Raw genomic sequence first — 25461 nt, 5'->3', positions numbered from 1 at the left:
CTTGTTAAAAAAATACAGTGAATAAAGAAAGAAACATGCACCCCCAAGGAAGAATTCTTATAAAAAATGGACTTTTGTGCTTTTCCAAATAGTACTCTGGAATGTTTAATAGTTGGAATAATGGCCCAGCCCATCACAGAACCTTAGGAATGATTTTTGGAGTGAGTCAGGTGAGTTCTGCACAATTTTATGTGAAATATCTATATTACACTCTCAGCCATGTCTCTGCAGGATGTTTTACAAATGAAATGAGAGCAATGCAAATTCAACTCCTGGGAAAAGAGAGAATGATAATCAACACAGATGCTACAGCAAAGAATCAACATGTTCTGCATAAGCCTGGATTAGAGAAAAGTCGAGACTCTCCCTTAAAAATTCTGACTCAGCTATTATCTCCGCATTAGATTTCACAAGAAGTACTATCTGTAGTACACTGATAGTACACTGGGTCTAGGACAACTCACCACCCATCAACCTGCTGGGGCCAACTTGCCACAGGACAACTCACACAACAACAGTTATACTAATATCAAAGAAATTGTGGAATATAATAATTAAAGAAAAGATGCAAAAGGAGAGACAAAACGAAGTGTGAATGAAAAAAAAAATATTATTTTAAATAATCAAATTGTCCCATGGCAAGTTATTCTGTGGCATGTTGGCCATGGTGAATTGTCTTGTGGTGAGTTGGCCATGGTGAGTTGTTTACAGTCAGTTGGCTGCTGTGAGTTGGCTGTGGCAAGTTGTCCCATTCTGCCACCCACTGCTCTAAATTGGCGCTAAGGAATATGTAATTAACCAGATGTGACATCTTCAAGGTTCTTGAAGCCAGTCATGCACATAGCTGATTATCCCTGCAAAAAATGGACATGAGAAGGCTGAAACCAAAAGTACACCTGGGCTGTGAACTTGAGACTTCAAAGGAAACATGACACCACCCAACACATGATAAAATTCTACATATCAGGGAAAATGACTGATTTCTGGAACTATCCCAATTCTATTCCTAAGGGAAGGAATAATTACTGTAATATATCTGCAACCTCAGTAGTCGGCCCTGGTTGCTAGCCTTCAGAGGTATACAAAATTGGATTACTCTGTCCATGCCTGGAAAGATTGAATCAAATGTAGCCAAATAAACTCTGCCCTCCCCATTCTTCCCCTTAGCTTGCTCATTTGTCCATGTCAATAAGAATTTATTGGATTGGGATTCCTTGGACACCATGCCCAATTTGCCAGATCCTTATCTGCTTCTTCTAGAGATGACATGGTGCATTTTGAAATGGGAATAGTTTGAGAAAAGACAATCCAACAACACCGCTCATGTTCTTCATTAGCTGTAGACCCAGTGCATGCATTGTTCCACTTCTTTAATTGCTTGTAGAAATTGTAGCATGGAGTCAAAATTGTCTCTCTCTGTGTGTGCATGTGTTTATTTATTTGTGTTTTGGGAACATATGCAAACATATCGAGTTTTCACACACACAAACACTATTATTTGTTTCAACAGAGGAGGAATAATTGCTGTTAACAATTCTAGTTCATTAACAGGGGCAATTTTACCATGAAGACTATTAAGCAACATATTTTTTTTAAAAAAAACTGACTTCATCTTTTATTCATCAATAAGAGGATTTACTTGTTGACTTGATAGGAAAACTGCTTTATTAAAAAAGAAAGAAAGAAGAATACAGTTAACATACAAACAGGAAAAGCAGATGATAACTCAAACCCAACATCAGAGGCTTTTTAAAAACAACAACATCAGGGGACTTTCTACAAATCATTTATTTTCTTTATTTCAGTGTCAAGACTAGGTATTATCAACTCCAGCGGCTGGAACTATTCAGAGAGTTCACACAAAAATCTAATTTGTGATGCAACTGAAAGTTGTTTCCCAGTCATACAGGAGTAGTCGTATTGATGGAATGCAATTAATTTTAATTAAAAATACATTGAATTGAGCCAAATCTTAAATGTTTGCTATAGCTCTATTTAATTCTTTGTGTTAGTGCCAACTTTTTCAAAGGACAGTTGTGACTCATGGCCAAAAAGAAAAAGATTGTGTCTTGTACATTGTATATTGAACCTAATGAAACATCTTGAACAAACAACAGATTTAAAGGGACCTTGGAGGTCTTTTAGTCCAACTCCCTGCTCAGGCAGGAAAACCTATACCATTTCAGACAAATGCTTGTCCAATCTCATCTTAAAACCCCCCAGTGTTGCAGTTTCATTTTAATCAATCACATGACATCCTCACATGAGTTATCTAAAAATCCAAATTATTCATTTAGCCCTTAATAAAAGTAAATAAAATAGTGTTAAGATATTTCAGCCATACTTATGCTCTGGTTTATTTACTTCTCATTTTTGCATGGGTACAGCTTCTTCTTCCCCAAATGAAATTATCAGATAGATCAGACCTGTTACCCAAATTAATATTGCCAAGGGAGAAAATACTTTCATGACACTGACAAGTGTGGGCTTCATTAACTTCAGATGTTGGGGACAGAATGCAGAATTTTCGGCTTTAGTGCTCTCATTCCTGCACACGTTGTACACAGTACAATTCATTAGTTTACATTTTATGAAAAGTAAGTACATGCTGTTTAAAGCTAGCATTTTGGCTTCTAATGGGCTTGATTGCATTTTAAGATCCTTTCCAGAGACATTTTATTGACCTGGCAGCCCAATTAGGTCTGTAAAATAATGTCAGGGTGAACTGGCTTTATAGGTGCTGTGTGTTAATAGCTCTCAGTACTCCATTAAACTTGTTTGGATTCAGAAGTGCAAGAGGGAGGACAGGAAATTAATATATTAAACACACACAGTAAATATCGCTTTTGGACACAGTATTGGTCACAATGACTCAGTGCTTAATCCCTGTCACAGAAGTGTTTTTCTGTAGTATTCCTCTCTTAATTCCCCTCTTCCCTAATAACACATTTGGGTAATGCTCCCCTTACTACCACAATTGAGCTCAAAATTTTTGTTGCTAAGCAAGACTATTGTTAAATGAGTTGTGTCTCATTTTTGCCAAAGTTTTTAAGTGAATCACTGAGTTGTTAAATGAATTGTAGGGTGGATGAGTAAATCTGGTTTCCCTCCCCTCACCGACTATGAAAGTTACAAATAATGATCACGTAACCCCAGGACAGTTAGGTATACAGGTTGTCCTTCACTTATGATCACAATTAAGCCCAACATTTCTATCACTAAGTGAGACATTTGTTAAGTGAGTTTTGGCCCACTTTATGACCTTTCTTGCCACAGTTGTTAAGTGAATCATGGCAGATGTTAAGTTAGTAACATGGTGGTTAAGTGAATCTAGCATCCCCATTCACTTTGTTTGTCAGAAGGTCGTAAAAGGAAATCACATGACCTCAGGACACTGCAACCGTCATAAATAGGAGTCAGTTGCCAAGTGGCTGAATTTTGATCATGTGACCATGGGGACGCTGCAATGGTCATGAGTGTGAAAAACAGTCATGAGTCACTTTGTAACTTTGAACAGTCACTAAATGAATCATTGTAAGTCAAGGACTGCCTGTACTTCCCAGTTCTCAAGCACCGGAATTTTGATCATGTGACCATGGGGATGCTGCAATGGACGTAAGTGTGAAAACTGGTTCTAAGACACTTTTTCAGCGCCATTGTAACTTCAAATGATCACTAAACGAATGGCTGTAAGTTGAGAAGTACTGTATACATTTCTTTGTGGCCCTTGGAAAAGATGCCCCCTGTGCTGGCTATCTCCAGATTCATCTGCTGGGAAAGGCCTGGCCTGTAAAGCAGAGGTGGTATTCAGCCAATTCTGACCAGATCTGGAGAACTGATAGCAGAAATTTTGAGTAGTTGAGAGAACCAGCAAATACCATCTCTGGCTGGCCCCTCCCCATCTGTTTGCTGCCTCCCGAGCTGATTGGCTAGGGTCTTCTGTTGCCCTGCACAGGAGAATGGAGCGGGAAAGCAGGTTAGTGGGGGTGAGGAGCAATGTTCCCTCTAATTTTTTTTCAGTGTGAGCAGAAAAGTATAGTGTTTGAGCGGCACATTTTCATGCCTGAGCACCTGAATTTTTTTCACAGATGTCACCTAAGACAACAACAAAATCAGTGTTATTTGAAACTCAAAGTTATGTTTATTCAAGGTACCCGCTTAATTAAAAGTGTTATATAATATCAGTATCACTTAACAACGGTCCTGCTTAGCAACCAAAATGTTGGCTCAGAAACTCTGGCATTGAAGCACGCGAGTCTTAAAGCTGTCAAGTTACAAGACCCTTGCACCCCTAACCCTTTAGGAAAAAAAACCCCAGGGGTCTTCAAACCTGACAGCTCTAAGCCTTGCTGACTTCAACTCCCAGAATTCCTCCTCCAGTCATGTTGCAGCAACGTCATCTGCGTGGATCTGCTCCATCTTCGGTTTTTTTCACAGGAGGCAGGGCTGCTGCTGAAGATGCCAACGAACCCCCACCGCCACTAGAATATGCATTTGTTTAGCATGACATAGAATAGTCTTTCAACCAGAAGTATGGAATAAAAGAGAGACTGATAAATATTTAAAAAAATAAAACCAAAAAGCAGCTATTTATTTGAGTTCTAGATAAACATTTAGTTCAGATTTAATAGTGTTTCAGAGATGTGGCTGTCAGCTATTTGTGTATGTATGTTATTATTATGGAAGGTTAGATGAGATTTCACCAACATTATTCACCCCTGATTAATGCATTCATTCTAATAATCGAGTCTGACTCTGAATTACAAATCTATGTCTGAAGAATCTGGGTTAAGTTTTGGATTGGAAATTTGGGGAACATGAAAGTTTATGCATAATTTTTGTAATTTTTTCATTGGGTCTTAATAATGATTTTATTCATTTGGGATTTTTTTCATAGGCTTAACACAGCTCTAATTTTGTCATTAGGAGCAATGTAACATTGGCCACTAATGTATTGTATACAGGTTGCCTTAGAAGGTAATACCTTTTGTATAGTAGGAACTTAAGATAGGCAGACTTCATACAGATAAACAATTGAGAAATATTGTTCTTTTTAAAAAGCAGTGTTAATTGCTGCACCTTTCTCATATTAAGTATATTAGCTCAAGTTCATGTTAGGAAAAACTTTCAGTCTTAAAGGTTTGGTGAGGAGAAATCCAAAAGTTCTTTTAAAGAATTTAAATTAAATTTGAGGCTACCTCTGCTTTCGCTCTCCCTCCCTCAGTTGTGCAGCAGCAGCAGCTCTCAGCCTACGGCGGCAGCGTCACGCAGGCTGTGGAAGGACGAGGAGGAGGAGGAGGAGGAGGAGGAAACCAAAGAGAGGCTTTTACCGGGTCTGCGCCCCATAGCCAGGACCGTCCTTGCGCCTCAAGCTGCGTTTCTTCCTGCAAAGCCCTTCGGGCAACCCGAGAGTTCCGCTTGACGCCAGAAGGGCTTTGCAGGAAGAAACGCGGCTTGAGGTGCAAGGACAGTCCTGGCTGTGGGGCGAAGACCCGGTAAAATCCTCCTCCTCCCCCTCCTTCCACAGCCTGCGTGACGCTGCCGCCGTAGGCTGAGAGCTGCCGCTGAAACAAGTTTGGGGAGGTCCTTTGCGGGCGGCCAGTTCTAGCCGCCTGCAAAGGACTTCCCCACGTTTGCTTTGAAAGAAATCTCTGCGTGGCAGTTAGAAACTGCTGCACGGGGGTTTCTTGCCATGTGCGCGGCCACGCAGCCACGCACCTTAGAGGGAACAGTGGTGAGGAGAGAATGAAGATTTTACAGTATGTCCTTGCCCTGCCATGCCCACCAAGCCACGGCCACCAAGCCACACCACGCCCACAGAACTGGTATCCTGTTTTCCCCCAAATAAGACCTCCCTCAAATAATAAGCCCAATCAGGCTTTTGAGCGCATGTGCCAAAATAAGCCCTCCCTGAAAATATTGCAACACAGGAGGAGCCATGAGGTGACCATGCTCACCACCTCCTGCACCTCAAAAATAATAAGACCTCCACAAAAATAAGGCCAAGCGCTTATTTCGGGGGTCAAAAAGAAAATAAGACCCTGTCTTATTTTCAGGAAAAAAAAGGGAGTAAAAAAAATGGAATCCCACCACTGTTGTAAAAGCTTTGAACCTTTCCCCGATACAAATAGGAGCTTGTGAAACATGAAGATTCTCCACATTTAAATTGCCTGTCTAGGAGCAGCTCTGACTGGGAAAGTGGACCACCTTGAATAATGGATAAGGTGTTAAAAGAATTACTCTGGTAATGAATGCCATGCATTAAAGTACAGTCATTATCATGTTTCAGCTGTCTGATTCCAAAGCTCTTTATTTTCTCTGCCCCACCTCGCTTACCTCATTTCTGCACACTTTGGATATTTTCCCCACCATTCCCCAGCTTTTCTCCGGCAGGCCTTCCAGCAAGATTCCCAACAACCACCCTGCAATTGTTATGGTTCAACCACTCTCTTTCCCTGTCCTGTCCTGTCATCATTAGGGATCCTGGTCACAGAGTTGTGACTAAGTGGGTTTCTTTCCCTGGCCCTCTTGCTAGTGGCGAATATCTGTAGCTCAGGTTTAAGATGAGGGTGGAGGTTTGTTCTCTGAGCTTGTGGATTGGTTTCCAAACATTTTGTTACCATTAACTAATATTACCTAGACTGCTATTGAAATGTTTCCAAAAGCAACCCACAAGCTCGTAAAACAAACCTCCACCCTCATCTCTTGCTATTGTTTCTAAGACTCTTTCAGCTCTAGTCAATGGGGAAACCATTCGCTTAACAACTATTCTAACTTAATAACTGCAGTGATTCACTTAACAACTGCAGCAAGAAACGGTATAATATAGGGAAAAACTCAATTAAGCAATTTTTCACTTAGGAAAGAAATGTTGGGCTCAATTGTGATCATAAGGCAAGGACTACCTGTATACAAAATGTGCTGCAATCTCTCTCTCTCTCTCTCTCTCTCTCTCTCTCTCTATCTATCTCTATCTCTATCTCTATCTCTATCTCTCATCTATCTCTACCTCTATCTCTCTGCATCTCCATCTCTATATCCAATCTCTATACACACATATACATATATACACATGTATGTGTATGACTATGAGTATGAGTATGTCTGTTTGTCTGTCTACCTACTTACCTACCTTGTCCTAAAGAAATTTTTGCACAAGGTTCATGGCCCAATTCATGTATTACACCTTGCAGTATTTTATAATTGGCACTTATATAGCACATTTAAAGATCAAAGAGCTTCCCATTAGGGTTGTGCAAACCTTTTGAAAGTCAAGCAGGAACAGGTAGAAAATCTCTCTTTCTGAATCTCTAAAGCAACTCTTCTTTCTCCAGTTCTTGCAGAGCTATTTCATAAGTTGCTCTCAGCATAGTAACTTCAAAAAGGAAACCAAATGCAAATCCCTCTTATTGCTTACTGATGGCCACCCATCATAAGCAAACTCACGTCATCAAGGCAGCATCACATGACCAGTGTTGGGTTGCCAATTTTTTATTACCAGTTTGTGCACACTTGTGTGTACACTTGTGTTCACCCATGATGCTTTTGCACATGCACAGAAGTATCCGGGTGAGTGGGCGGAGCCTCCCCCTACTGCTACTACCTGTTCTCCTGAACGGGGAGCAACCCACCTCTGCACGTGACGTATCGGGACTTCCCCCCCTTCACTGAAATAAGGGTGGCTATGGCTATCATGTGACACATCTGGCCCATGGGCTAGGAGTTTGACAGTCCTCATCTAGAAGGTTGACTTTAGCAGAATGTGTCTTAAAACTATTTAGGAAGAAGAAAAATGCTTTCTGCTCCACCTGATATAGTTGGTTCCTAAGCAGCTTTTTGTATTTCTCCTATTCATGTAACTATGAGTCCTTTCAGCAAACCAGCCTGTATGGCACAAGACATTAAAATGCTGACTTGGGGAAGATTTCTTGAACGGGGCAGCCTGTGGCTGAAGGTTTGTCTTTACAAGCTGGCACGGTCCTTTCCAAAAGGTAATCAGGCATAGTCAGCTTCATTGAAATGAACTGAAGGTGTCAGAACTGATAACAAAAATTCACAGCAGCATAATTTGGTCTAACTTCCTAGTCAAGGAAGAAAAGCAGACACATAGTTCACTTGTACTTCAAGAGAACTACAAGGGAACTATTAGTGTCTGTCTTATTTCAGCAGCTAGTTATTAAACAAACATGTTAATATTCTATTTTATTTTATTTTATTTTTATTTTCTTTCTGTACACCGAGAGCATATGCACCAAAGACAAATTCCTTGTGTGTCCAATCAAACTTGGCCAATAAATAATTCTATTCTATTCTGTTCTGTTCTCTTCTGTTCTGTTCTGTTCTGTTCTGTTCTATTCTACCCTACCCTACCCTACCCTACCCTACCCTACCCTATCCTACTCTGTTTTAATAGACATTTCATTTATGAGTATGTTTGTAGTTTATTCACATATACCTTTGGGTTCTCTTTGTTATTAATGCTTGGTATATTAGAATATTAGCTCTCTATGCACCACAAAGTGTTGTTGTTGAAATAATTCATGGTATGACTTAAGGTTTTCGTCTAGTGCTTGAATTATTTAGGATTAACATGGTTTTCTGCTTTTTTTTGTTTTTGAGAATGGGGAACATATTTGACTGAAGGCAGTTTGTTCTGGGAAAAAGTTTCTGAACCTTCCTTGTTGCAAGATTACACCATCAGCAGAGTTTGGGTTAGGGTTAAGGTTAGTCCCTGGGTGCAAAAATAACTTTGAATTTAGAAGTGAGCAAAAAATAAAACATTTGAGGAAAATTGCAGACAGAGCAGAAGGAGAATATAAAATTCAGAAGGGGGTGGAAGAAGTTGAAAATATAAAAGTATACAATTTCATTTGAAACAATTAAAGGGAGATTGAAATTCTGTGAGAAGTGCAATGGAAAAACCCATTATTTCAATCTAAAGTGTTTTAAAGCCTCTCAATTGCAAGGTGTAGCGTTTTCCCCATTTCTTTCTTTCTTTTTTTATAAAACTAACTTGACAGCAAAACTGTCAAAAAGCTTTAGGTCTCTGCGTCTTGGAAGGAAAGGTCACCCTGCTGCCTCTCCAAAATGCAAACACTAATCTTTCGTAAGCAGTAGAGTACTTCTATTATCAGCTGAGCAAGGTCCAATTGTCAGTGATTGACAAGGTTTCCACATCCAGATTTCTCCCATCACTATGCTTAACAACTCAGAGCTTTCAGGCTCTTGCTTATGATGAAAATTCAGCAGGGAAGAGGAAGAGCGAGGGAGATAGAAAATTCAGTGATGGGGTTCACGCCGTGTGCATTAAGTTAACATTGTGCCGGGCGACCGAATGTTCTGCTCAGCAATGCAGAACCCTGGAGCAGAGAATGCAAAGCTTTCTTGTTGTGTCACATGTCAGCTAAAAGCCTATTAATTCACCTGGCACAAGATGTGAGTTTTAAGAGAGAGAAAAAAATGGAAGCACTTAAAAAAATATGTCCCAGGATAGTCAATTATAAAGAGGCCACTTTGCAAATTATGGAGAGAAAAAAAAACCCAATTGAGAAAGACCATATATCTTCATCTGTCTGTGCTTCTTAAGGATATCTAAGATGTTGGGATAATCATTAAACTAAGTAATTAGGAATGCTACTGCCATAAAGTTATGTGATGACTCTCCTGAATGCTTCCCCGGATACCTTTCCAGATGTCAGTTTGGAGGAGGTTGAACCCGTTCTGGGCACATCAGGAAGGGAGTTGGTCAACGGCTCCAAGCAGCTGTCTGAGAGGAATTTGGCTGAAGCACAGCTGCAGCAGGACAGCTCTGAGGCTTTAGGTGAGGAAAGTACACAGCTGCAGCCAGTCAGCGATGAGGAAGAGGAACTGCCTTCTACACCTGATCCAAGAACACGTAGGGCAGAGAAAAGGCAGGAACAGCGAAGGTGAGCCAGATTACTCACAGGAAGGCAGCCTCACCCCTCTTCATAGGCTGCACCAGAAACTGGCTATTTAGCACAGCAGACAGATGGAGATGATGCTGGGAACAATATAGAGTAGAATAACAGAGTTGGAAGGGACCTTGGAGATCTTCTAGTCCAACCCCGGCTTAGGCAGGAAACTCTACACTACTTCAGACAAATGGTTATCCAACATCTTCTTTAAAACTTCCAGTGTTGGAGCATTCACAACTTCTGGAAGCAAGCTGTTCCACTGATTAATTGTTCTGTCGGGAAATTTCTCCTTAGTTCTACGTTGCTTCTCTCCTTGATCAGTTTCCACCCATTGCTTCTTGTCCCACCCTCAGGTGCTTTGGAGAATAGTTTGACTCCCTCTTCTTTGTGGCAGCCCCTGAGATATTGGAACACTCCTATAATATGTTTGTTTCTTTACTGTGTGTTCTTGCTTTGAACTTTGGATAGTATCTCTTCAGCTGTTGTCTTTGTCTTGCCTTGTCTTGCTTTTTCTGTGCACTTGCCTTTGCCTTGATGATTGGTGTTGACTTCATTTGAGTAGCTTGAGTAACTTATTGGGGTTGTGCTGGTGCATGCACAGTGAATTGCTGGGGAATGCCAGTTCAGGCTTGGAAGCCTTAAGAAGGACTCCTTACACCTGTGGTATAAGTGAACTTGGTCCCATTTTACAACATTTCTTGCCACACTTGTTAAGTGAATTAATAACATAATTGTTATTAAGTTTATTAAGGGAATCTGGCCTCCCTATTGACTTTGCATGTTAGAAGGTCACAAAAGCTGATCAAATGACACTGGGACACTGCAATTGTCATACATATGAGCTAGTTGCCAAACGGCTGAATTTTGATCACATGATTACGTGGATGCTGCAATGGTCATAAGTGTGAAAAACTGTTATAAATCACTTAGTGTCATCGTAACTTTGGTCACTAAATAAACTGTTGTAGTCAAGGACTACCTGTTTTGCTTTCTGCTGTTCCAGTCTTAATGTTTCATTGTTTTTGCTGTCATTTCATTCATCCTTGGATTTTTCTTAAATTTCCTTTGAGAATCATACTGAAAAGGAGGCAATAAATTTGTCTTTACTACTGCCTCTTATTTCTTCTTTTAGCAGCTATTTCTCTCACCTCGGTGTGAACAAATGGATGATAAACTTGTTAAGTGTACCTGGGCCATTGTATTTTCTGCTTTGTTGCTTGCTTGGCTTCTAGTTTTGCTTTTTTATCCCCCCCCCCCAAAAAAGCAAAGCAACATTGTGAAGAATCATCTCCTTTTTAAGATTGTGGTACATGTGAAAAGCCCAGAGACAGATTTATTTTAGGGTTAAGGTGAGCTGCACTGGCTCAGTTTTCTTCCCCATGCAGTTCAGGACACTGAGTTTCACCTTTAAAGCCCTGCATGCCATGACATATGTTTCTGCATTTCCTTAAGAATATCCACCCATCTCACCAGGAAGGGTGGGCACCTATGACAGATGGGGACAGGATTTCACTTCTCTCCTTGAAATCTTGCTATCTAGTAGGACCTTAGAAGCAGGCTTTTTCTGTGACTTGTGAAACACCCTCCCGCTAGCCATGCAAGAATTGCCCACCTTGCCAGCATTTAGAAAGACCATTAAGATTTATACTTTATACCTGCTTGTACAGGGGCAATAGGGGACTGGTTCAGCCTGCTGTATGGTATTCCAAGGGGGATGATTAAGGTACAGAGTTCTTATTTATTAATCAAATTTATATAGTCACCCATCTCACAAGAAGTTGCTCTGAGAGCAAATCCATTTTTGTGTACTATTTTTTTTGTTTTTATTATTGCTTTATTGTTTTTATGGTTGTTGTAAGCTTTCCAGAGTTGCTTATGATGGGTGGCCATCAGCGGTGGGATTCACTTACCTTCCCTGCCGGCTCATAAATGTGAGGGTGTGCATGCATGTGCTCGCTTCACTCACATGGGCCACATCTGCAAATGCGCACCACCTTCTGCTCATGGACAGTGCTTGCACATTACATCAGGGTGGGTGGGAGGAGCCTCCCTCAGAGAACGCTACCGGTTCTCAGGAACCTGAGAGAATCAGCTGGATACCACCTCTGGTGGCCATATATATCTATTAAATAAATAAACAGACAAACTTAGAGGGTGCTTGTAAGACCTCTGTCTGCAAATATCTGCTCTTATCTGAGCCCTTTGTTTCTATTCATGACTTGCTTTGCATCTAGAAGGGATTCCAAGTTGGGAAAGAAAACATGATGCTCTGAATAAATTCAGAAAGGCAAACTAGTTAGTGGAAACAAGTTGCTGTGTTACAAATTATTTGGGCAAGTCAAGACATGAGGGGTCCTTGATGTTCTCAGAGTCTGGTTGTTATCTTTCAAACATTTCATTACTCAAACTAGGTAACATCATCACTGCAAGTAAGGAATGGGATTTACTTCCAATTTATATTTCAGTTGCTTGACCTGTCAGTATTCTTGGGAGTGGTCTTGGAGATTCTTTGATTGGGCTGTTTACTATTAGCTTGTTTGGCAGTTCCTTGATTGGAGTATTGTTTACTTCTTGATTGTTGGTCTGATGTTAATCTTGGTGTTAATTTATGCCTCCCTGGGTGTTGATAGGGAGGGGGCATTTTGGTCTTTTTGTTCCTTTTTTGTTTGCTGGTTGCACATTCTTTTGTCAAGCGGCTTTGGCAAAGGTCAAGATACTTTGCTGTTTGAGGCAACTGACAATATGATAGCTTCTTCCCTCATCCATTCCCCATAGATTGCCAATTAAACTTGTAGCATCATCTACCACATCTATGGGCATGGAGCAGATTTAGAGTGTTTAACAGATTGAAAGGAAAACAAATGTCCTGTCACTCAACAGAGAGGGATAACCAAGGTAGCTCAGGAAGAACAGCCAGGATGTCTCTTGGCTCTGTCTCCAACCTCATTCAGGATTTGCCCTTCCTGCGTAAGCCCGGGGATGGGGCTGGAAGAGTCCCATAAGACCATTTACTGATCTCTCTTTTTTTAAAAAAATGTGATTATAAAATATGATTCTTTGTATTTTATTTAAGAAACAAAAGAAAAATTATCCCTTACCGATATAGCATTATAGATAGTTAACTGTTATAAATGGGAAAGGAAAAACCATCTGGGAACAATTTATCCATTCTCTCCTGCTGTTGTGTGTAAGCTTACCCAAAGGTTGTTCAAAAATATAGAAGGAAAGAGAAAATAAAAGATCAGTGTTGGGAATGCATGGGAAAAAAAGCCTCCAGGGACATGCTTGAGTAACTAGAATCTGACCTTGGCAAGTTAAAGAGCAAAAACATGGTAGCAGTGTTAAGGCTTAAGTCTCAGAAGCCCTGCTGAGATACTTTGATGTCTGATATTTTGTGATCTTCCACGGTCTGACCAAGAGAAATAGCTTATGGGAGTCAAAGAATAAAGCCCAATACGGTAGTCTTATATCAACTCAAGAATTCATCCTAAAAATAATAGTAAAAAGGAAAGGTCTGAAAGTACAATATTTTCCTCACACAAAGACCAGGGTTTCTTTGATTTGCCACATGTATGGGACCTCTTTCATCCAGCATTCTTAAAGCTTGTGCTGTGTGATGATTTTATAAGGGAATTTAAATTGAAGGGATTTGGACAGAAGAAGTGCTGAGAAAGGAGTGACCTAACATGTCATCTCATCTCAGACCTTTATTTATCTGAAATAAAATATCCACCAAAATAAATATGGGCAGGTTTTCAAAATCATTCTAAGCAGTCCTGCTTTGCGCTTGTAAGTTGCAGTGTAATGATTCTTTTAGTGTGTTAAAAGGGTATTGAGCTGCCAAGGAGGAAAAATAGCTGATTAAAGCGTGTTTAGGGTCACTTTTCAGATGAACCTTTTGCTAAAAGGAATTAAATAGTAGACATAATTCATTATGATACAAAAAGAAAGGATTAATGCTGTGGTTCACTGTTGAGGAATATGTTATTCTGTCCATATATTTCCTTATATAATATTAATTAATATTAATATAATATTAATGTCGAACAGAAAGGTTGGCAGTTTGAATCCCTAGTGCTGCGTAATGAAGTGAACTCCCATTACATGTCCCAGCTTCTGCCAACCTAGCAACTCAAAAGCATGTAAAAATGCAAGTAGAAAAATAGAAACCACCTTTGGTAGGAAGATAACAGCACTTCGTGCACCTTCGGTGTTTTGTCATGCTAGCCATATGACCACGAAGACATCTTCGGACAGCGCTGATTCTTAGCTTTGAAACGGAGATGAACACTGCCCCCTAGAGTCAGGAACGACTAGCACATATGTGCAAGGGGAATCTTTACCTTTACAATATTAAAAAAAATATTTCATAGATTAGAGTTCAATTTCCAACTGTATGAAGTATTTAATGACTGTCATGCAATAACATTTATAAATTACAAACAGCATTTGTTTAAATACCCAAAAGCTTCAGGTTTTTCTGACCCATTGGTCTCACAAACGGCAGATGATTGAAAAACTCATATTTCAATGATGCCTCCTCAGAGAGAAACTGGGCTCAACACAATGAAATATTCCTCCATGGAATTCCTAGCAGCTGAAAACTAATATGTCCCTAGGCTATAGCCAGTCTCCAAGCATGATGAATAATATCACACACAGGCCACATTCTGACCAAGCATTCCAGATGGTTATCACAGTTGTTAGCTTCACACCTGAATAGAGGTCCAACAGATCTGATAAAGATTGAAAACCTGGCAAACATCCTCCTTCAAGAGAACCAAGACGGCAGTTATCTAAAAACTAGGCTTGAGCCCAAATTAAAAATTACCCTGATATACTGGTAAACAAGATTAGTATATAAGAAGGATCCTGGCCTATAAGGATTCTACATCAAACATATGAAATCTTAAGCACGTTCCCTTTCTAATAAAGTTAGATGGACATTGGTTAAAGTCACTAATATGACATTGGGGGATAATTCCTCATGATCATTTCTACTTCTGCATGCATACTGAGGGGATTGTTCTAATTTTTTGGAAAATGATGTGGGCTTTTTTATTAGTTTTTGAAATGGGATCTAGAATTTTCTTTTGCTCATTTGTTTTCCATCAGCATCCCATTTGAACAACTTCTTCCATTAACTATGGGGGTTAGGGTTAGGGTGCTGCTTTGGCTTATACGTTGTACTTGTAGCAAATTACATGTTTTCAGTTAAGATGGGCAACACCTGTTTCTAAACTGCATGTGCAGGGCTGAACTGTATGTGGAATGAGCACACAGTTTTAAACATGGGTGACTGTAGAAAACAAATTATTAAAGCATGCATATTATTTATTAAAATTAATTTAAATATTTGCATTATTTATTTGTATCCCAACTTTATTATTTTTACAAACAATCCAAGGCAGACAACATATACAATATACCTTTCCTCCCTGTTTTCTAGCTTGGTGCCTTGTTTTCTCACATCCCAGTTGATTCCCAGGTTTAAAAATATTACTCCGAAGCAATATTATTATTATAGCATATGGAATAAGTTCTGACTATCAGAAAAGGAGTTAAAAAGATGATGATGACAATGCATCTTTATCAAGGTATGAAGTAATACAAAGTCAATAATTACAGATCAACCCAAGTTATTTCATAACTCAAGAGACAAACATTAACAGTAGAACAAGGCTATTTTAAAGCAATGCATTGAAAATTGAAAACAAGCAAAATAAAGTGCTAGCAAAAAAAATGGATTGGGGAATCTAAATTCTCCAATTATCCTTCCATCAAATCAAGTGACTTTAAATGTCCTTTAATTGATAATAAAATTCCACAGAACAAAAGCAAAAAGGTCACAAGTCCTTAAAGTCCCAGAACCTGGAACCTACAAACACTGAAGTGAGAACCAAAAGAGTCATATTTCAAGAAATTTAATGCAAAGAGTCAGTTTGGTCTAGTGGTTTAGGTGCCAGTCTAGAAAGCAGGACACCATGAGTTCTAGTCCCACCTTAGCCATGAGAGCCAACTGGGTGACTCTGAGGCAGTCACTCTCTTTCAGCTCAATCCACTTCATAGAGCTGTTGTTGTGTGGAAAATAAGAGGAGGAAGGCATATTGGCAGGGGTGGGCTGCTGGGGGTTCATAGCGGTTCAAGAGAACCTCTAGCTAAGATTCTGTGCAGTTCAGAAAACCCCCAAATCCCACTCCTGGCTGACCCCACCCAACCACTTCCAGGAGTTCCCACGCGGCCTGTTTTGGATGCAAGTAAATGCATGGTGTGTACAGAGGCTTGGGGAGGGCAAAAAATGGGCCTACCGGAAATTTGTGAAGGCTGGAACTGGCCCATTTTCTGGAGTCTGAGGAGGCCATTTGTGCCCTCCCGGAGGCTCAAAGAGAGCCTCTGGAACCCGGGGAGGGTAAAAATGCCCCCTTCTGCCATGGTGCAGGAGGCTGACTAGGCCATGCCCACCCAGCAACCCGGCAGAGAACCTTTTGCTAAACTTTTTGGAGTCCACACCCCTGCATATTAGATACCTACTAAATTATTTGTAAAAATAATAAAGGTTGGAAACAAACAAACAAGTGTCATGAATGAAGGGTGAAATAAAGGCAGAGAGTCTCTGGAACATTTGTGAACTTGAAGATTCTGAACACAAGCTCCTGTTGCAGTTTAAGGTGGCTCATGGCCCAGATAGATAGCCAGTAAAGGGCCTTGGGCTGTATTGAGACATAATAATGCAGAAGGTCTAGTGCAATCTAAATGACACTTCTCCTGATTAAGATCAGGGGACAGAGCAAATGATTAAAAGCACTTGCCAGCAGGCTTTTACAGCAAATCTAGGAGTGAAACAACAGAGGCATGCACCAATAATGCTGAAGTCAAGTTCATCTCCCCCTCCACTCCCACCCCCCTTTAGATGGTATGAATATTTGTCAAGTGGATATCAGCCACTCTGAGGAATGTTTTCTTCCTGGGGCAAGTTATTCTATGTCTCTCATCTGCAGGACTCGTGGCATTCCTTTCCTGAAAGTAAATTTCCCTAACAGATGTGACCCTCTTCATTATTATTTTTTTAATAAAACCCCTCATTTCCTTTGTAAGCAAGAAAGCATTTATTCTTTAAGTGACTGTTTTGTTTCCCACAGTTTGTTAAATTTCCCTAGCTAACGGAAGGCTTACAAGAGGAAATATTCCACCATTGGAGGGTGGTTTTTTTTTTAACACTCTCTTGAGGTAAAAGGGTTTGGATAGGACATGGCACCGGTAGCCTGCAGTCAGGACCCAATACCTCGCAAGCTGTTGCCAAAGAGTCTAAATCTGTAGAGGATTTTAAAAAGCTGGCGTGTAGTCAAGCTGGCATGAGCACAGGACGGGAAGAGCTTAAATGGTAAGTGTGGATATGCCCTGAATATCTTACAAGCTGTCTCCAAAATGTCTCAGTCCAGACAGGATTTCCTTAAGCTGGTTTAGATTTAAGCTGCCCTAAGTACAAAACAGAGCCTTTGTCTCACAACCTTACATTACACCAGAGAAGAAATGGGTCAGTTCTGGGATAAAGGAGGAATCTGCGGCAGTGAGTTGCTTATACAATGGCTGCTTTAATCTTTATCAGTCTGAGAACCGACTCTTACAGGGTAGTCAGTCTCTTAAGGGAAGGAACTGAATAGCGATGGGATCAGAAAACAGAAAATTCTGCCTTAGGCTTTGGCCCTTAAGCATGTGCTGCGTATTATATTCAGGTATGTATTTTCCATTACAGGATGTAAAATGAACATAATCCACAAAGGGAGCTGCATAGATCCAGCAAATTATTGCCACACTGTGTCATTTGGTGCATGAAATCTCTTTTGCATTGTGGCCTTGTTGGCATAGCATGAGAAGCCATCAATCCTTGCTTATATACGCGAATCCAATGCAACAATGCATGCTGCCCAATTATGCTAATTTGCCTCGTCCCCTTTCCTCCTACTGAAACATAATTCAGGCAGTCCTCAACTTTTGATGGCAATTGGGACCAGAATTTCCATTGCTAAGCAAGGAAGTTGTTAAGCGAGTCATGCCTGACTTTATTATCCTTCTTGCCACAGTTAAACAAATCACTATGGTTGTTAAGTGAATCACATGGCTGTCCCATATGGACTTTGTGAGAAGCTTGCTGAGAAGGTCGCAAATGGCAATTACGTGACCCACCCTATAATCATCATAAATACATGACAGTTGTCAAGCGCCCAAATTTTGATCACATGACTGAGAGGATGCTGTGACAATCATAAGTACAAGGACTGGTTGTAAGTCATTTTTTTCAATGCTGTTGTAACTTTGAATAGTCATTAAGCAAATGGTTGTAAGTTGAGGACTACCTGTATAACATATTTTCTAACAGGGCTATTTTGCCAAGGGGTGGGCAAGTATGGCCCTTTTATGACTTGTGGACTTTAACTCCCAAAATTCCTCAGCCAGCATGGAATTCTGGGAGCTGAAGTCCACAAGTCGTAAAGAGGGCCATAGGTGCCCATAGGTGCCCAGATCATTCACACAGGGTGACAATTCTGACTAGGAGCTGGGGAGAAAAACACAATTGAAGGGGAAAACACATGCAAGCCCTAATTTCGCCTTTCCAATTCTAAATCGAATTTGCTCCAAATTTGTGCCTGTCACGTGGCAACTCTCTCCAGGTCTAAAATGCTAAGAAAGGCCCATATTTTCCATCCACCTGCCTGACCCAAGCCATCTTCTGTCCTAAGCGTGGCGTGGTGATCTCACTCCCTCTCACACACACAGAGCTCATCTTTCAATGAGGCTTCATTAATCCATTTTGTCCCTGTTTTGTGGTCGGCCAATCAGCTGACAGCCTGGGAGTTTTGTGAAAGCGGCAGGTAAATTAATAGAGGCGCCTGTGCCTCAGGCCCATGCCTGGCTGCTCTCAAAAATGTTCCTGCCGCCTGAATTATTTGTATTAAGATAGGCCAACACTCGGGCCTCTTGGAGTCAATTCTTTGTAACAGTTGCCAATATTTTTATACCTGGGAGAATGGCTTCATTCTTTATTATTGCTCAGGAATCGATACTCCCATTGCCCTCACAAAATGCTATACAAGCATTATTGGCATTTCGCTTGGCAGTGAAGGGTATCAACATCAATCTCTCCAACTGCACACTTCGCTAACTCAGTTCCACTCCTTGGTATTCTGCCTGCGTCGTCTGTCCTCCTCAGCCCCATTTGAATAGGGAACTTTAATAGAGCCTTGACACCTTTTCAGATTATACAATGGAAAGACATCATTTAGCCGTTGACAGAAGCTTGGCCCGGCCCCGTGAGTTATCTTCTTCCTTCCTCCAAGATCCTAGAGATTAACATTTATTATCACATTTATATCTCTACTGACAAAGGGCCTGATTTGACTTCTTTCTTTCTTCCTTCCTTCCTTTTTCCCTCCCTCCCTCCTTCCCTTTTTCTTTCTCTTTTTCTCCTCTTCCTTCCTTCCTCCCTCCCCCTCCCTTTCTTTCTTTTCCCTCCCTCCCTCTCTTTCTCTTTCTCTTTTTATCTCCTTCCTTCCTTCTTTTTCTCGTTCTCTTTCTCCTTTCTTCTTTCCTTTTTATTTTTCTTTCCCTTTTTAAATCTTTATCTCTCTCTTTCTTTTTCTCATAATAATATTAATAAAACAGAATACAACACACCTGACATCACTATTGTGGAAAACTAATGCCATGAAAGTGAAGACAACCTAAACTGCCGACTTTGCAATTACAAAGTCGAAACTATTTCACATTTAATATGTGAATGCAGCAAAATCACAATGATTACAAAGCTAAACATGACTGAGTTGCTAAATTAATCCACTGGTCATTATGTAAAAAATATGATTTACCTTTATCCAGAAAGTCATGGAAACATAAAGTGGAAAAAGTTATCAAAAATGAGAAGGTGAAGATCTTCTGGGACTTTCGAATACAAACGGATCGTTATTTGGAGCACAACATGCCAGATATCATGGTTATAGAAGGCCAAAGTATACAGTTTATTGATATCGCTGTTCCTGAGATGCCAGAGTCAAAGAAAAAGAACTAGAAAAAAATAATGAAATATCGCAACCTGGCCATTGAAACTACACTGCTATGGATGACGCATGTAATAGTGATACTCATTGTCATTGGGGTATTTGGCACCATGTCCAAGAATTTTACAAGATACATCAAGAAATTGCAGCTTCCTGCAATAACACCAGCGGAACTGCAAAAAAATTGCGCTACTCGGAACATCTTATATTTTAAGAAAGTACTTGGTTGATACCTAGGATGCTGGCAGCAAACCTTATCAACCATTAGCACCAGTCAATGGTATTTGTAATGCATTTTTGAATGTTCAGTTGGCTGAGTTTCATGTTTAATGAATAAAGTATTTAAATAAAAGAAACAAATATCTCATCAATACTGAAGCATAAACATGAAAGAGAAGTCAAAGCCCACAAATCAAATGTGTTGCGGATTCAGAGCGAAGAGGTGTCCTGTGGAATGTAGACCCGTTCTTTCCTCCACTCTAATTATATGCAGCTGCTCTGGTTTGATATGCTAGCTCAGTCACAAAGATTTGCATTCAGCATGTAAATTCAGCTTTAAACATACAATTTCTTGACGCAATCTAAAATGAAAATTGTTCAAGGCATCCTCTTTCCTGCAGGGCCATGTAACGCTCTAGATGACAGTTGCAGGCATTAATTTGTTTGAATAACACCAGAACCATGGCAGCTAGAATACTATTAAATAAAATAATAATCCCCTCAGCCTATCTGCATTAAAAAGAAAGGGGGGCGGGAACAGCTTCTGCTTTCTTGCCATTTTTCAGTAGTGACTCTCTCTTTCTATATAATGTTTTCCTCTCTTTTTTATGTGATTATGTTTCCATTTCCCTCCAGCTAAGACTTTATAAAGAAATAATAAAGTAAATTAAAGTTTTTTTGTCTAAAAATAAAGGCACAGGAACTTCTGATGCCAATGAAGCATTTCATATGGTAGACTTGGGTTAAAAGAGAGTTTTTAGCATCTGCTTATCCTCAGGAAAGCTACATTTGTTAATTCCTCTTTTGCGATGATGTGTGGGAGGAGAATATTATGTGTGTTCAATTGATTTCCATTTAATTTATTAAATTTGTTATAGTTTTGCAATGCATTAGATTCTGGGTGGCTTACAAAATCCAGAGCACAATTAAATACACATAAATGGGCAACCCAGACTAATGCAACCATGACAAGGAACCATGCTAATACAATAATTTGTCCAGAAGGACGTCAATCAACATGTTAACTCCAGACCTGGGAACACAACTAGGTCTTATGGCATTCTGCAAGTCCAGGAGAGAAGGTGACATAGGTATCTCTACCATCGACTGCACAATGTCGTCTGATGGCTCCTCGGAAGAGGGCCTCGGCCCTCTGGAACGAACTGCCCCCTGAAATCCGTACCCTCCCCACTCTCTCGGCCTTCCGAAAGTCTGTTAAGACCTGGCTGTTCTGGCAGGCCTGGGGCTGCTGATCTTGATTGACCTTCAGCCCCATTAAGATCAAGTGCATGTTGTGTCCTGTTTTAATTTGTTCTGTCTTATATTTTAAATTTTTAATATCTTCTTTTTTAAACTGTCTTTTATGTAAGCCACCCGGAGTCCTCCGGGATTGGGCGGCATACAAATCTATTAAAATTGACAAAAAATTGAAATCTCAGTTGGGATGCTGTTCCAGAGTCCAGGGCCAGAGAAGTCTCCCTTCTTTGGTCCTAGAAGATGAAAACCCTTTATCTGAGAGAGGTAGTCACTCAGAAAAGAAGTCCTCTGCCATGAAGGGCTTTAGAGGTGACCAGAGGTGGTATTAGCCGGTTTGGACTGGTTCGGGCGAACTGGTAGCAGAAATTTTGAATAGTTCGGAAAACCGGCAAATACCACCATTGGTTGAGCCCGCTCTCCCGCCTCCATTGTTCTCTGTTCTGTATTCCCTTGTTGTTGTTTTTTTAGCTCAGGTGATTCTCACAGCAGAGTGGATTGCTGTACCTTCAGCTGAGCTAAAAAAACAACTCAGCTCACCAGCACTGACACTAAGGCCAGTCTTTGAGTGATGCGCATGCACGTGAAGCATTGTCATAGAACCGGTAGGAAAAGATTTGGAATCCCACCACTGGAGGTGACATATCTTGGCTAGAAGATTGGTTGATCCCAAAGTCCCTTTGGATGATGGCTGAAGCTGAGAAGTCAGGAAATAACAAGACCAGGCAGGAATGTTATCAAAACCTAGGGCAGGTTCCTCCAGCATCCGCGGATGACAGATGTGTGATGGGAATCAATTATAGTCTAAAGTCAGGAGAAAGATATGCAAGATTTAAAAACTAGAGCAATCATACAAATATAGTTAGATGTTTAGATTCTGTAGTATTTGGTCTTTTCATTATAGATGCTTCCTTTGTATATATAGTGAAATAACTTATCTAAGCTTTGTCCTTGAAAATCCACTATTAAACTCATGTATTCAGGTTTATGTTGCTGAAAAAAGATTTCTTACCATAACTAGGGTAAACATTCAGTGAATTTAGTGCCCAAGAATCTGAGCCTTCTTCGTACAAGCAAGCAAGCTGACTATAAACAGCCAGATTGGTGGAGTAGTTACAGGCAATCAGGCTCAAAATCAATCTAGTCCTGCCTTAGGCCCAAAGCCAGTCACTCTCTCTTAGCCCTAGGAAGAAAGCAATGGCAAACTACTTCCAAAAATGTCAACAGAAAACCAACAGATATTTGTCCAGGAACTTGTCAGGAGTCAAAATTGACTTGAAGCCATAAGATTATCACCATTAATAGTCTAAACATCTTCCTGGGAGCCTTGGGCTTTCTCATAAGCTTCAGGGTAGCTATAATGACAGCTGATGGGTGCTGATGATCAAGAAATGGTACTTAATTAATAAGGTGTACAACAAGCTAGAACTTTGTGAAGGTTTGAGATAGAACTGGTTTATTTTGCTGCCAGACATGAAGCACAATACAATTTCCCTTCCACCTTCAAAGGCCAACTGATGTTATCATCACCCTAGACTGCAGAAACTAGCTAAAGACATTCTGTGAACAGTCCTCTCCTCCAGCATTTTGGTGCTACCTCCAAGAATCTGCCATTTACGAAAATTGCCTCAATAATAAAGAATAAATGTAGCTCAGCACTGAATGGTTGGGTTCTTGGAGTTCTCTGATCTTAGTCGACGCTGATTATGTGATTAGCCTAGTAATGAAACTTCTGCAGGAAAGTAATCAAGCTCAGAGAATGCCGGCTTCCTGGGAGGAGCTTACTGGTGGAAGCAGCAAAAAATCAGCTGCCTCCGAATTCCTGGCTACGTACCTGATTAGAGGATCTTCCATCTGACGTCTTATCAGGTTTTCTTATCCTTCAGGCAAGAGGGAAAGAAGAAACTGTTTTGCTGGCAAATGCTCTTCGATTTTTGCAGCTTTTGTGCTTGCAAGGAAAGGGGGGCTAGCCCAAGGCAGAACGGCTGTCCGTGCTGGGAACTTCAAACTGCCTTGTGCAGGACAAAGTAGGTCTCTCCCACTCTGCTCTAAGTTTTGTTTGATTTAATCTTATCACGAGCTGAATCCGTTTACTGCGAGGACAATAATTGCTTATCAACATTTTAGCTTCTTCTCTTTTTCTCCTCCGAAAAATTATTTACTCAGAGGCTTTTAAAATGGCGCCGAGCAGGCTGGTTTCTCCGGTAATAACGAACACTTTTTGCTAATTCTCACAAGACTTCAAAAGAATTCAAAACAAAAGAGATAGCTTATCACATGTTTTGGTTTCACAATAGAAGAATTTTACTCCTTCATTAACTTTGCTTATTTGGAAGTTAAATGGTGATGAATCTGTTGAACGGTCTTGTTACAATGTTTACTCACTGAAACTTTTGCCAAGCCTTAAACTTCAAAATAAAAGCCTCTTTACTTAAAGCTGCATATTTAGGCAATAGAGTTTTATTAACTGCAGGCAGACAAATTTTGAAATGGCCTCAAAACCAAATATTAACTTGAAGTCGTCACCCTCTACTTCCAGGGGCACATCCTCAGTGCCTGGTACAAAGCTGCAGCCTCCGCTTCCTACGCCCCCTGCTGGGGATGTGTTAACGAAAGAATTTTTCTGAGTAATCTAAGCGAGGCTCTTAATGCACAGACAATTAAAATGGAAGATAAATTTAGAGATAATAGAGAGGAGAGAAAAGAGGAAATAAAAGAAATGAAAGAAGAAATTAAAAGTGAAATTAAAAGTGAAATAAAAGGACTTAAACAGGAGTTGTATGAGAAATTTGAGGCTAAGGTTGATAAAATTAGAGACGACATGCTGAGTCTTGTAACTGTATTAACAGAACATATTTCTGGAGTGGAAGATACTCTAGAGGTTCTTAATGATGCCAATGCTAACTTGACATTGAAAACAGAGGTGGTGGAACAAAAAGTGGAAAATGCTGAAAAAGAAATTATTATGATACAGTACCGACAAATGGAGTTCGTATTAAGAGTAAGGGGGCTGCGTGAGGAGAAACAGGAGAACCTGAAACAGATCCTATCGGAAGCTTTTGACCGCCTGATGGGAAGACCAGGGACCAACCAAGGCTGGCAAATTGACAAAGCTTACCGCGTTAACTCCTGGCTGGCAAAGCAGAAGCAGCTTCCTCGAGACATCGTTATATATTTTACTACAAGAGAGTTCAGAAATATGGTACTGCAAGCGTCTTATAACACTAAGCTTCAAATTGGCGGTCAAGACCTGGCTGTTTTGAAAGAGATACCACCTCAAATGTTAAGAGCTAGAAGAGACTACGCTTTTTTGGTCGAAGAACTCAGAAATCGTCAGATACAGTATAGATGGGATGCACCATTTGGCATCATATTTACATTTGATAAGCAAAGGTACCGCCTCAACTCTGTATGGAAAGCCCGAGATTTTTATTATAATATATTGAAGGCCGGACACCCTGCACCATCTGGACCTAGAGAAAGACCACAAGAAGGACAGGATAGACAGCAAACTACACAACCACCAGACAAGATGGAGCATCTCTCTTCTCTAGAAGTGCAAGGTGCTATGGAACCAAGACCTAGCCGCATGACTACTAGACGTATGGAGAAACAAGCTAAGAGGCAACAGCATCAACAATCATCGGCCATCGATCAAGGAACTACAACAACAAATCTGGAAGCAGTGGGAGGAGCTAGACCTAAGGTTAAACAGGCCGTGCAGGAAGCTCTAAAAATGCTTCAACCAACCAAAGATGACAACTAAGATTTTAACATGGAATGTCAACGGACTGAACTCTCCACAGAAGAGGAAGAAAATATTTCATTATCTTAAACAGTTTAAGAACGATGTAATTTGTTTGCAAGAAACTCATATCAAGTCAACTGATCAAAAATATTTGATCAACTCAAAACTTGGTCAACATTTTGCAGCTTCTGCTATGGAAAAGAAGAATGGTATAGTTGTATACTTAAGAAAAGATATGAAAGCTGAATTAATA

Source organism: Thamnophis elegans, chromosome 3 (genome assembly GCF_009769535.1).
Source record: "Thamnophis elegans isolate rThaEle1 chromosome 3, rThaEle1.pri, whole genome shotgun sequence".
Lineage (NCBI taxonomy): Eukaryota > Metazoa > Chordata > Lepidosauria > Squamata > Colubridae > Thamnophis > Thamnophis elegans.
The sequence above is the reverse complement of the archived record's forward strand: the minus strand, read 5'-3'. Positions refer to the sequence as shown.